Below are 13,269 nucleotides of genomic sequence, written 5' to 3'. Positions count from 1 at the left end.
AACAAAATATTGAAACTGGATTAACTAAACCTCATTCTAGATCTAGAAAAAAAATTCCCTGAGATTTTCAAAAACTTCCCTGAAATTTAGAGAAAAAATCAAAACTTCCCTGAGTTTCCCTGAGTTAAAAGAAAAATGCCAAAATTCCCTGAGTTTCCCTGAGATTCCCTGAGTGTCCCTGAGATTTTCTACAGTTTGAAAATTCCCTGAGATTCCCTGAGTTCCCTGAGTGTGTGGCAACCCTGATTGAAGATTTTATGCTTATCAGACCTAGAAGGTATTCGAAGCAAAATACAATTATACTTAATTATACTTAGATAAATAAAAATATTAATATAAGCAAATATCATTGCAGTTTTCTTCTGAAAAACCTGATTTTTACAACGACAAAGCAGCTCGCGATAGGTTTTTGAAGGAACTTGTTGACAAACTCCATCCTGATCTAAACGTGCGGGTTTTGGTGAATTCTAAAAATAATTTTGTTGGCACTTATTTAGTTGCAAGCGACACAGCTAACATAAGGTTTCTCGAGAAGGATGGAAGCTACAACGGTAGAAGTTACTGCGGGATTCAAATTTCTATACTGTCAAAATTCCAAGCTCCTGTGAGAAGCAAGAAGTTTCATACTGAGCGTTAGTTAAGTTTTTATTGATGATTTAATGTTCGGTATCATAATCGATAACGTAGATTTTTTTAAATAAAACTTTAGTTTTAAAAACAAAAGCTGTTTTTTTTTATCTGTTGTTGATTTTTTTGTCCCTAACAGTCGCTAGTTGTTTTTATGTTTAAGTGAATTTAAAACATACCAACTTTTTAACTAACAACTTTTAGTCAAAACAAAACCAGCTAAATAAACATTTACTTTAGGAACTGCCTCAGCGTTTCCCGTCATATCTGGCAGATTGTTGGCTCGTCGCCTTGGGTATCAGGAGTTCGTTGCGAGGGAAGATGGTCAGGATCCATTTTTCCTGTGGACTTCTTACGAAGAGTTAATTGAAAAAATTAGAAAGTTGAATGAAAATTGATGTCGTAAATCTGATTGTAGTATGAACTTATATGTGATTATATGTTAAGTCTTTGAACTCGTTACTTGCAGTTTGAATTATAAACTTAATTGTTAATTTGCAGTATTTAAATGACGACATATATTAAAAGTTAATTGTTTTGGATCTAATCTATTTTTGTTGTCCAACAAACGACAAGTTAAAGCAAAAGCAAATAATTTTTCAATTGATTTATTATGTTACAATATTTAATTTTTATTCATTTACTACTGTGCTTAACTTTATAATTTCATACAGTAATAAACCTAGAATTTATAATTTAGTGGTTTTTCCTTATCTTAAAAATAATGTACAGTAACCTCTTGGATCTTTACGCACTTTTGACGTTACGCACTCTCGTTTAGTTACGCATTTCAGAATTCTATAAAATTCAGAAAATAAAAACTTTCATTTTTTTTAATATTGGACAAATTAGGTTTAATGTATATTTTTGAATTAAAATATGTTTTTGAATGCTAACACACCTCTCTTTATCTTTAGACTTTGTAAATTATGTTCCTTGACTAATTGATAAACATTTAGTTATACCTCAGTATATCAGAAATTTTGTTAACAATAAGAGATGAATTCAAAATTCTGAAATAAACATGACTGTGTTTAATAATAAAAGTATAATAAAATAATGAGAGTTTAAAACACAAAGAAATAATACAGCAGTCTTGCCCTATATATTAATAAACACCATTTTATTATTGTAAAGAAATGCTTAACTATAAATTGAATTTTCTAAGTAGAAAAGAATATAAATATTACATATGAATAAAGATAAAGATAATTTCTATATATTATTAAAATTGTAAAACTATTTCTACTCGTATTGTTATTTTATAGAAATTCAAATCCTTTTTTTAATTTATGAATGGTTTTATCTGTTGTTTTCATATTTATAAATTTAGTAAACAAATAGTTAAAAGTGGGAAAGTGCCCAGTCTGCTTTTAACTAGAAGCAATATTAAAAAACAGCCATTATAGTGAGTTTATTTGGTACCTCTCGTTTCTTTACGATCTCTCATATCTTTACGCACTTTTTCTGTGGACACAATGTGCGTAAATAACCGAGAGGTTACTGTATATTGTAAGCAATTCGTACGTTTATGCATTTTTAAGCAATCCTATGTGTTTAGCAAATAATCACCGGATTTTTTTTCAGTATTCATTACGTAATAATTAATTAATACTTATTACTTATTTTGTAATTATCTTTAAACTAGCCAACAAATTAATAAAAATGTTAAACCGTGCAAAAAAGCCTCCGTACAATATTGTCTGCTCGTGCTGAAAAGTCTTCGTGGAAATGTGACCCTTCGTGCAGAAGTGTTTTCTTGCAATTTTATTCCACTTTTGCAACAGTGTCTTCGCGCAAAATTGTTTTAGTGCAATTTTGTGCCCTTGTGCAGTTTTTTAAGCTTGTACAAATTTGACAGCTACTCGTTTGTTCAGTGTAACGACTTCCGTCAGAGAGAATAAAAATCATTCTCTACCAACGAGCAATGTTTGATTGTAATTTGATATTTTAGTTAATACTACGTAACAAAACAGTTAGTAAAAATAACTAAAATATCAAATTACAATCAAACATTGCTCGTTGGTAGAGAATGATTTTTATTAAAGATCAAAAGTTTTCTATTTAGACATTTTCTCAGTGTTAACGAAAGTAGTTTTGAAGAAAAACTTTTTTAATTTTAGTTTAGATATTTACAATTTTTTTGGTATTAAACATAACATATAAGCATTGCTGAGCAATTAGATTGATTTTATTTTGATTTCTATATATTAACGGCTCAAAACATATTATAACAAAAAAACATAAATCTGTTTTGGTTTTCTAATTTTTGCTTTTAATTTACGTTTTTATTTAACTCTGTTTTTTTAATTAGTTTTTGTGTTGTTTTTTTAAATGTTAAAATTAATCTTAATAAGGTTAACTTAATAAAAAACGACCTTGAAATTAATAATACTTTATTAATCAAACTTTAAGCTGCTTCTAAAATTACGTAGATTCAATTTAAAAAATACTTGTTTAAGCTTTCCCTAAAATATATGCCCTATATTTCGTTGTTTTAAAAAAACTTTCGCATAGTTTTCTATCTTGGTATGTAATTAAACTTAAAAGAGAATATTTGTCATAGAAGATAGGAAATAAGATAGTGATCTTTTTTTTAATTATTAACTTATACATAAAACAGTTTATTTATCTAAGTAACTACAAAAATAACAGTAAATAACTTTTATATAACTAAAGAAATTATATTATTTAGACATAGCCTTCAAATTAATTTTATTTTAGTGAAAAAATGAAACACATTAAAATAAACTTATGCCTCGTAAAATTGCACCATGAATACATATCCAACCGTTTTTTCGTAAAACTTGTTAAGATTTGTTTTATTTTAGTTTTGTTTTAATTTTAAATACAACTGAAGAGTTATTGCATAATTTTTTTTTTCTTATAAAATTCTTTAAGGGGTTATTCCTAACAAAATGTGAAAACAGATAAGATACAATAAAGCTAACAAGCTAGTTTGATTAATGAAAATAAAAACGAATGTGACCCCATACCGGAGATCGAACTTGAGCCGCGGTAGAAAGAACCACAAATGCTAACTATTACGCAACTTAAACTGGACACAACCACCTTTTACGTTTTTAAACCTATGCTTGTGTATACTGCTACATTCACATGCCAAAGTGTTTAGGAGAACATTGTTAAGTTAGAATTCTATGCAAATTAACTTTTTATTATTTGATTTGCTGAGTCTCTTGTTTTTATTCCTTTAAGGTTTCTTAGTAATTAAACACATAACAAACCCTCTAAACTGCTGAAACAAAGGCATTAATTAAGCTATTATGTTAGTTATATTTTAACACGCTAAAATTTAGAACAAATTTTGTATACCATAAAATCTAACAAATTCTTCCAGTTTTAATTGGCTTAATTTTTTACACTAACTGAATAATTTTTCATCAAACGAAACAAATACACTAAATTTTTTGTGAAAAGAAAAGTTACGATTTAAATACAAATTATTTCAGCTTTCATAAAAACGTCGAATGAAACTATTGAGTACGATTGCAACTATATATGAAACTTCAATTTTAAATAATGGACGATACAGTTTATTTTAGATTTACATAGCATATAAATTTTACTAAATCTAAATATTTTCTTTCATGTAAATTAATTTAAAACTTTGTTTTTATTTCCATTAAAACACTTTACAACGCAAAGCTAGTTTAAAAATCTATTAAGTTTCAGATCGTATTCAGCAATTAATCAAGCTAAAATGTTTTAAAATTTAATAATTAGTAGTTATTCATTTGCTATAGATTATTTAAGTAGGGAGAATAAAATTTAAACAATTAACAGATTACATGTACTTAACCTTAGCTAAATGCAATTTTGTTACTATCAGTACCAAGCTCACACATATTTTAATACAATTTTGTTACTATAAGTAGCAAGCTCACACATATTTCAATACAATTTTGTTACTATTAGTACCTAGCTTACACGTTTTTAAATATTTTTTTTTACTATCAGTACAGAGCTTTTACACATTTTAATTCAATTTTGTTGCTATCAGTTACAAGCTTACACATTTTTAAATACAATTTTTTTAGTATCAGTACAGAGCTTTCACATATTCAAAGTTAAGTTATATCCCTCCAAGAACTGCAAACTAAAAATTGTTTATAAACTTACATAAAGTTATAAGAATAAAAATCACAGTTCTAGTTTTTGTAGTAAGTGAGTAAAAAGTTTATCTAGTAAATATAATCAAAGCTTGAAATTGTTTTAAATTAAAATGCCAACTCAAAGTTTACCAAAAATAACTATAACATCAAATTAACATTACAGCATTAGGTTACAACCATGTCTTCCGCACAACATGATTTTTACGGCGACATGGAAGCTCGCCATAAGTTTCTAAAGGATATTCTTGACAGACTCTGCCGGGACATTAATGCGGAAGTTCTTGAGAACAATGGAAGAAATTTTATCTATTCCTACTTTGTTGGAAAGGACCGTGCCAACATAGGTTTTCTTGAGAAGAATAAAGACTACGATGGTAAAATAGTCTGCGGAGTTCGAATTCGTATCAAGTCGGAACACCAAACTCCTGCAAAAAGCAATAAATTTCCTTACGGTTGTTAGTTAACTTTTGATTATTAAGTTACAAATTTTTAAATTAATAAAAAGTTAAAATACCATTTAATAATAAATATTCAGTTATTAAATAATATATTTCTGCATAACAAAAGTATTTTTAACTTACATTTGTTATTAAATTTACTTGATACTAACCGTTTGTATTTCTTTTTATTTATTATCTAAAACTAGAAAAAGTATTGCTGAAACTGAATCTCATAGTAATGATTTTTTAATTAGCTGTCAATTTATAGTTTTACCAAAATACTAACCGTTTGTATTTCTTTTATTAATTATCTAAAACTAGAAAAAGTATTGCTGAAACTGAATCTCATAGTGATGATTATTTTATTAGCTGTCAATTTATAGTTTTGCCAAAATCAACTTAATCTATATTAATTTTTTTATTTATTATCCTTAGGTACTGGTCCAGTATTTCCTATAATATCCGGTAAGGTGTTTGTTGATAAGAAGTTTCGCCCCTTCGACCTTCAGGAGCTGGGCTGTAAAGAAATCGATAAAGATCTTTATTTTTTGTGGTTCTCTTACGAACGGTTGATTGACGGAATTAGAAGGTTGAATGGAAATTGATGACGTAAACCCCGTTGTTATATGACGTCACATTTGTTTTTATCTTGAGATTTCAAACTGGTTATTAGAAGTATAAGTTTATGTGTTATACGGAAGTATTTGAAAGACGTTATATATTTTAGATTTTTTTTTGAATTAAAGCTCTATTTGTTTTCAAACGAGCTTCAAATTATAGAAATTTTAGATAAGTTAAAAGCAGAATTAAACAGCTTTAATTCTTAGTCTTTTAACACAATAGCCACTTAGCCAAACTTTATAAGTTCGTGTACAAAGTGTTTTTAGTAATAAACCAAACATTGATAGTCAAATGGCATTTTAATGTGTAGATATAAATTTTTATTAGGGAATTTTTTTTTTAATGGCACTCTGATTTTTTTATATGTTAAATTTTTTTTTTCAACAAAACTTTGCTTCTAAAGTTGGCTAATAAGAAAAAATATTCAGTCAAGTTTTAATTACACAGTTTATCACAGTAGATAATTTGAGATTATATTAAGATAAGTAAATAATAAAAACATACTCTTTTCATTTTTCAAATTTTCAGTAAAATATTTTCGAAATTTTAAAACACTCTATAGAAATTAAATATATTACAGTGCACAGTAGTCTAAATCAACACGAAAAAATATCAAATGATGAAGTTTTATAACAATTTATCTTTCTGATAATGAAAACGCTTTGTTTGAGCATAGGAAAAATGTTTACGGTCAATAAATCTTATGTAAGTATATTTAGTTTTCAATATAAAATAAAGAAAAAAATCTTTCTCTTTTACTAATCAAGTTAAACCATCTTTGAATTTTTTCCAAAAAAGAATCTTTAACAAAATGTGTACAAATGTTTTATCCAAATAGGATTAGTTTAAAATATTTTGTTTAAAAAATAACTTTAACGTATAAGTTCCATTCTTAATACATTCAGTTAATCGAACATAAGCACACATATATACGGAACTTATATTTCCAAAATCAAAATGTTACTAAGCTAATTCCTATAAGAAATATAATTTAGTCATAAAAACAACACGTAATCGTCCTATTTAATAAAACAAAGAATTTAAAGAAAACAATTTTAAATAATCTAATAAATATATTTTCTTTAAATCTGGTTAATTTTTAAATAAATGTTGTTACTTCTCTGTTTTTCAATTGCACTTAGAAATTGGAATAAAAACAAATATTCGAAAGTTATCTCTTATGCGCTGAAACTTGTGAATTTTTGGTCAAAGATTGTAAAAGTTGTATACCGTAAAAGACTAAGCAATCGATTTGTTTTTAAGAAACTACAATAAAGAAATTTGTTTATCTTTACTATATTTTAAGCAAATGTAGGCAGTTTTTATGTGGACTGATAGTATCTTAAGAAAACAGAAATCGACTTCAATTTTAGTTAATTTTCTTGACAAATAATTTTGTTTTTAAATCTCTAATATGTAAGAGCGAAATTGTAACAAAATTAACAGAATACAGGAAGCAGCGTGTTTTTTATTAAATAGTTTTTTTATATAGATAAATTTTATCATAGATACGTGAAATCTTATGTTTTTAAGCGAAAAATCAGACTTCGGGTGAGAAAATTTTGCTTTTCAGAACACTGTCTCACTAAACCTTCTTTAACGTTATCCTATGACTTTAGTGATATGCTTGTAAAAACTAAATAGGATGGTTAGTATTAGGTATTATATTCTAATGATTAAATTACATATAAAGCACCTGATATTAACTATTAACTTAAAATTATGAGCTATATTTCAGTGATTAACTTACATATGTAGTATCTAGTTTTGACTTTTAATCTAAAATTGTGAGCTCTGTTTTATTGATTTAAATAACATGTTTAGTACCTTACATAGAATATAAATATATTATTACGACCTATCTATTCTATTTACACACATTCGCATACTTTATCTTAAAAAATTTCGAAAACAGTATTTATTTTTTACAGAACTTTATTAGAATGTTTTACTCGCTTAACATATGTTGGTTCAATAGGAAAGAGTACTGTGATTTTTTTTAAATTTATGTAGTTAATAAACTTATCGATAAAATAAAACATTTACTTTTATTTTTTAATTTTACTACTTACAATATACTTATTTATAAATAGGCACAGTGAACACTGCTAAAATATTTTACTCTTTATACTTGTATCTGTATATAAACATTTATTTAGCTTTATCTATTAGACCTGGACAAGTATTCGAAAAAAAAAAGGGAAAACAGTAAACTTTAGAATAGAAGAAATTGTTTAAGTTAATATCATTATTGTTAAAATTATTATTGTTTATTTTTTCTCATTAAAAGCATAAAGTTCACAGTGCTTATCTTCATATTTTAATTTATAAAAGTTAAGTTCAGCTATTGTAAAAATCACTTTTTTAAAATCCTTTAAAAGAAATTAAAATAGTTTATTTAACTATTCAAATGTAAAACTGTTTTTCCTGTTCAAGTAAAGTTATTATATCGAATAAAAACTACCTTTTTAGCACAAAAAACTTATAAAAATAAATCTTAAAAATATTTCAACGTATTACATTTTATTTTCTTTAAAGAAATTGTAACCTATAACTCAAGTATTCACACGTTTGTTATTAGTGTTGTTTATCTTCTTTAAAAAATTATTTTATATATATTAGATTTTTCAATTCTTATGTTACAAAAGAAGATTTATGGTACAATTCATTATTGCATCTTTTAAACAATTTCAGTCTTATTAATGATGTTATACTCATAATTAATCATCATTTATTATTAGCAATCTTTCGTTTTATATTTGATTTTCCTAAAATTTAAGAAATTTATTTAAAATCCAAAACTTTATAATTCAAAAATATTACTGCTCTTTAGCGCCAACATCAGATAGTTTTTTATTAACTGTCTTGAATGCAAGAATGATATCATAAATACTATTTATTTTCTTAAAAGTGTGGAAAAAACTTAGTTTTTAAAAAAGATAAATAAATATTTATTATTTAGGTATTTATGATCTACTTCATGTTTAATATTAGAAGTAGAAATACATGGTTTGCTGTAATAAAAAAAACAAAGTTAGTTGTTTTAAATTGATAGATTAAAAATGTCACAAATTTATTATAGTTTTTGCTTAAAGTTTAATTTGAAAAAGTTTATAAATAAACTTAAAATTACGTTTTATACACCCTATTTACAAATCAAGTTAATAACTCAAGTAAATTTAAATATGTAATTATAACTTTATATTATATTTTGTTGTTGTTATTTATTATTTTGACACTATAATCAGCACTAATAAAAAAACAAGCATGTTGTTCTTTAAGAAGGTTTATTAATACCCGGACCAAGTACTAATATAATATCATCAAAAAAGCAGAATTAATAAACTTAGGTATACACAGGAGCAACTTTTAATTAGTAATTCGGAAAGCAGGTTAGATTTAAGTAAGTATACAATACTAATACAAAGTAAGTTTTGACATACATATTTAATTTTGTAAAACTAATATTTTTTTAAATTCAAACAGTTGAGTAATTCATAAGTTAGTTTTAATAAATGTTTAGAATAGTTTTAAGTGTTTTTTAGATAGTTCTACATTTATGCTAATTGCTATTTTATATTAGTTAAGGGTTGGCAAAAAAGCTAAAATTGACAATTTAGGTTAAAAAAACATGGAAAAGCATGATATTTGATAAATTTTGGAAAAATACCAAATGTTGTATTAAATCAGTAAAAATTGGAATTTTGACAAAACTTACAAAATAACCTGGAATTTTAAACAAGTTTACAATTAAGTAGTAAATTTTTTAATATACACAAGAATCTACCATATATATATATATAAATGTTTTTGTCATCATCAATTTTTTCTATTAAAAAAATATTTAGAATAGCTTGACAGTATATGTTTAATTTTGTTATAGTACTTCGCATAGTTAAATGTACTTATAATGACCGGAAAGAAATTTCTAAAAAAAAAGGCATTTCTTTTAGTTTAAAACAAAACTGGTGTTGAATTTAAACTTATAATTTATAATTTAATAACGTTACTGCTCTTTAGCGCCAACACTAAGTACATTTTTATTAACTAGCCTGGTTGCAAGAATGATATCAAAAATACTACTCTATTTTCTTAATAGTATGATGTTAATTTAGTTTTCAAAAAATAGAACTTAATAATAATTCTTTAAGTGTTTATGGAGCTACTTAGATTTTAAATTAGATGTAGAAGTACATTGTTTGTCATAATTAAAAAAACAAAGGTTGTAGTTTTTAATTGATAATTTAAAAATGTCACAAATATATTTTAGTTTTTGCTTAAAGTTTAACTTTTAAAAGTTTATAAATAAACTTATAAGTAAGTTTTATACACTCTGTTTTAAAAATAAGTTAATACTTCAAGTAAGTTTAAATATGTATTTATAATGTTTTTATCATGTCTGGTATTTAATATTTTGTTACCATATTTAGTACTAAAAATAACATGTATTTTCTTCTTAAAAGAATCCTTATTAATACTCGGTATAAGTACTAATAAAGTATCATCGAAAAAACAAAATTAATGAACTCAGGTATACACAGGAGCAAATTTTTATTAGTAAACAGGTAAGACTTAAGTAAGTATACAATACTAGTACAAAATAAGTTTGACTTCTTATTTAGTTTTTAAAACTAATGTTGTTATGGTTCAATTTTTTTGATAATTCGTAATTAGTTTAAATAAATTTAAGAACATTTTTGAATACTTTTTAGTTAGTATTTTATTTATTCTTTTAACTTTTATGATAGTTAAGGGCTAGGAAAATACTTTGAATACTTTTCAGATAGTTTTTCATTAATTCCAATTTTAAATTTGATAATAATCAATAGTTACTAAAAAAACTGGAATCCTAGAAAAATCTTGAGTTTGACAATTTATGTTAAAAAAACCTGGAATTTGATAAATCTTGAAATATAACAATTTTTTTATTAAATCAGTAAAAAAAAGATGTTTTGGACAACAATTACTTAAAAACCAGGAAGTTTAAAATTTTTTTCATTTTAAGCATTGAATTTTACACAAAAATCTACTAAACAGATACGACTTTTTGTCATCATCAAAGTTTTTTTATTAGAAACATATCTAGAACTGCTTGACAGTATCTATTCAATGTTGTTATAGTACTTTGCACAGTTGTTAACCTTAAAATTAGCTTTAAACTAAAAATAGTCCTAAAATATGTACTTATAAAGATGTAAAAGAAATTTCTCAATTGAAAAAAAAGGCATTTCTGTTTCTGAGTGCACGACTATTCAAATTCGAATAATTCAAATTCCGAGAACTTAAATTTAAAAAAATATGAAACAGCCTCAAATAAAAAGTAATGTATATCTGTCATATATCAAAAATGTATAAGTAGGTCATGTTAATATCTAAAAGACATTTTTTCTTTTTGCAAAAAATCAAATGTTTATTTAGGTATGGCTCAAATAAAGTAAAAAATATAGTTATTTTTAGAAATTATAAAATTTTTTGAAAAATATTTTAGAAATTGCAAAAAAAAAAAAAATGGCTTGTAGATATTAATGATATTTACATATGTATATTTTATTTTCATCAAATTTATATTACTTATTGAGATATAGTTTTTTTAATTTTTTTTTTTTAATTTGAACGGTCGGTTTGAGTTGTTCGAGTTTGAATTGTCATGTACACTGTTTGTTTAAAACAAAATAGGTTTTGCATTTAAACTTATGGTTTTTAAATAAATACCGTTACTGCTCTTTAGCGCCAACGCTAGATTCTTTTTTATTAACTAGCTTGATTGCAAGAATGATCATCAAAATACTGTTTTATTTTCTTAAATGTTTGGAGTTAACTTAGTTTTTAAAATAGAGAACTAGAAATTTATTAATTAAGTATTTATGGAACTACTTTAGGTTTAATATTAGTAGAAATATATTGTTTTACATGATGAACAAAACAAAAAATTTTTTTGGTAAAAAAGGTTTTTTGATGGTTAAAAAGTTTTATATATTTTTGCTTAAAAGTTAAGTTTTTAAAAATAACAAAACAAACTTATAACTAAGTTTTATACTATACTAATAGTACAACCTATTATATCAGTTATAGTATCTATTTAATGTTCTTTTAAGAGCAACCTGCCTGTTATTTTTAGTTCTGATTATAGTATCAAAATATCAAATACCAAACAACTAAATAATATAAAATATTCCATTACTGCATATTTAAATTTACTTAAGGTATTTTACTACTGTTAAAGTAGGTTGTACTGCAGAATGCTATGAAACTGAAATATAAGTTTGTTTCTTTACTATGCACAGTTTTTAACCTTAAAATTAGCATTAAACTAAAAAAAGACCAAAAATTGTGTTTATGATGACATAGAATAATTTTCTCTAAAAATTTTGGCATTCTTGTTAGGTCTTGACTTTTTCATTAATTTTGAGTTTTGTTAATGCTTTTGTTAGTTCTTGTTTTAAGTTACAGTTTTTAAATATATTATTATTTCATTTTGATAAAATTTGAATATATATTTTTTTTTAAAGTTGTTACAACCACTTACATTTGACTCATTACATTAATTTAATTTAATTTGTTTAAAAATCAATACTAAACTTACTAAATAATACACTAATAAGCTTAAATTTTTTGAAAGTTTTAGTTTTTTCATAAGATAATCGTTTCCTAAACTTTTTGAAAAGGCCCCATTAAAAGAAATAAAAGAGCTATGGCACCCTATAAGACTATTTTTTTAATAGTTACCATTAAAACCGTAAAATGACTTTATTTTTAATTTCTTTGCTGTTAATTATCAACTCTTAAATATCTAGTAATAATTAATTTCCTAATTTTTTGTGATGCCCCAAAGGAGCCACATAGCTCAGTTTCGGAAAACTTAATTTAGATTTTTCTACATAAATAGGTTTTCAGATTACACAATAGATAAAATTATTAAATGCAGTTCAGCACTTTAATATACTTCAAAAAACTGTTTTTTTTTGCCACCGAAACCATAATAAATACACAGTCTGAACAACCACTTTATTTAAATAAGATACCTACTGTCCAGTTATTTGATCAATACTATTTAATTAAGACAAATGATTATATTACAATAATTCTGTAAAAAGTATATACAAGTTTTAACATTTTTGGTTTTGTTTAATTTTTCTCTTATATATTTTTTTCTTATTTCTTAAAGTTACTTTGTTTCATATTGCAATAAACAGGGTTTGGCAAAGTTCCATAAATAAAGCATTTAAATACTGAACAAGTTTTTATTTTAACACGTCGAGCTCGAGTAAATACGTGGATCTTTCTCATATAAACTTTTTAATCATAGCAAGCTTGTCATTTCAAAATGCCCTTCCATGACATTATATACAAAGTTAATTAAGCAAATAAAAATTTAGTTGAAATCAACAAGCACGTATCAGGATTAAAATAAAACCTGTAGTATTGAAAAAACCTGGAATTTCACAGTT

The sequence above is a fragment of the Thalia democratica genome, unplaced genomic scaffold, assembly GCF_965202585.1.
Source record: "Thalia democratica unplaced genomic scaffold, ktThaDemo2.hap1.1 HAP1_SCAFFOLD_49, whole genome shotgun sequence".
In the NCBI taxonomy this organism is placed as follows: domain Eukaryota; kingdom Metazoa; phylum Chordata; class Thaliacea; order Salpida; family Salpidae; genus Thalia; species Thalia democratica.
Note: the sequence above shows the minus strand (reverse complement) of the source record.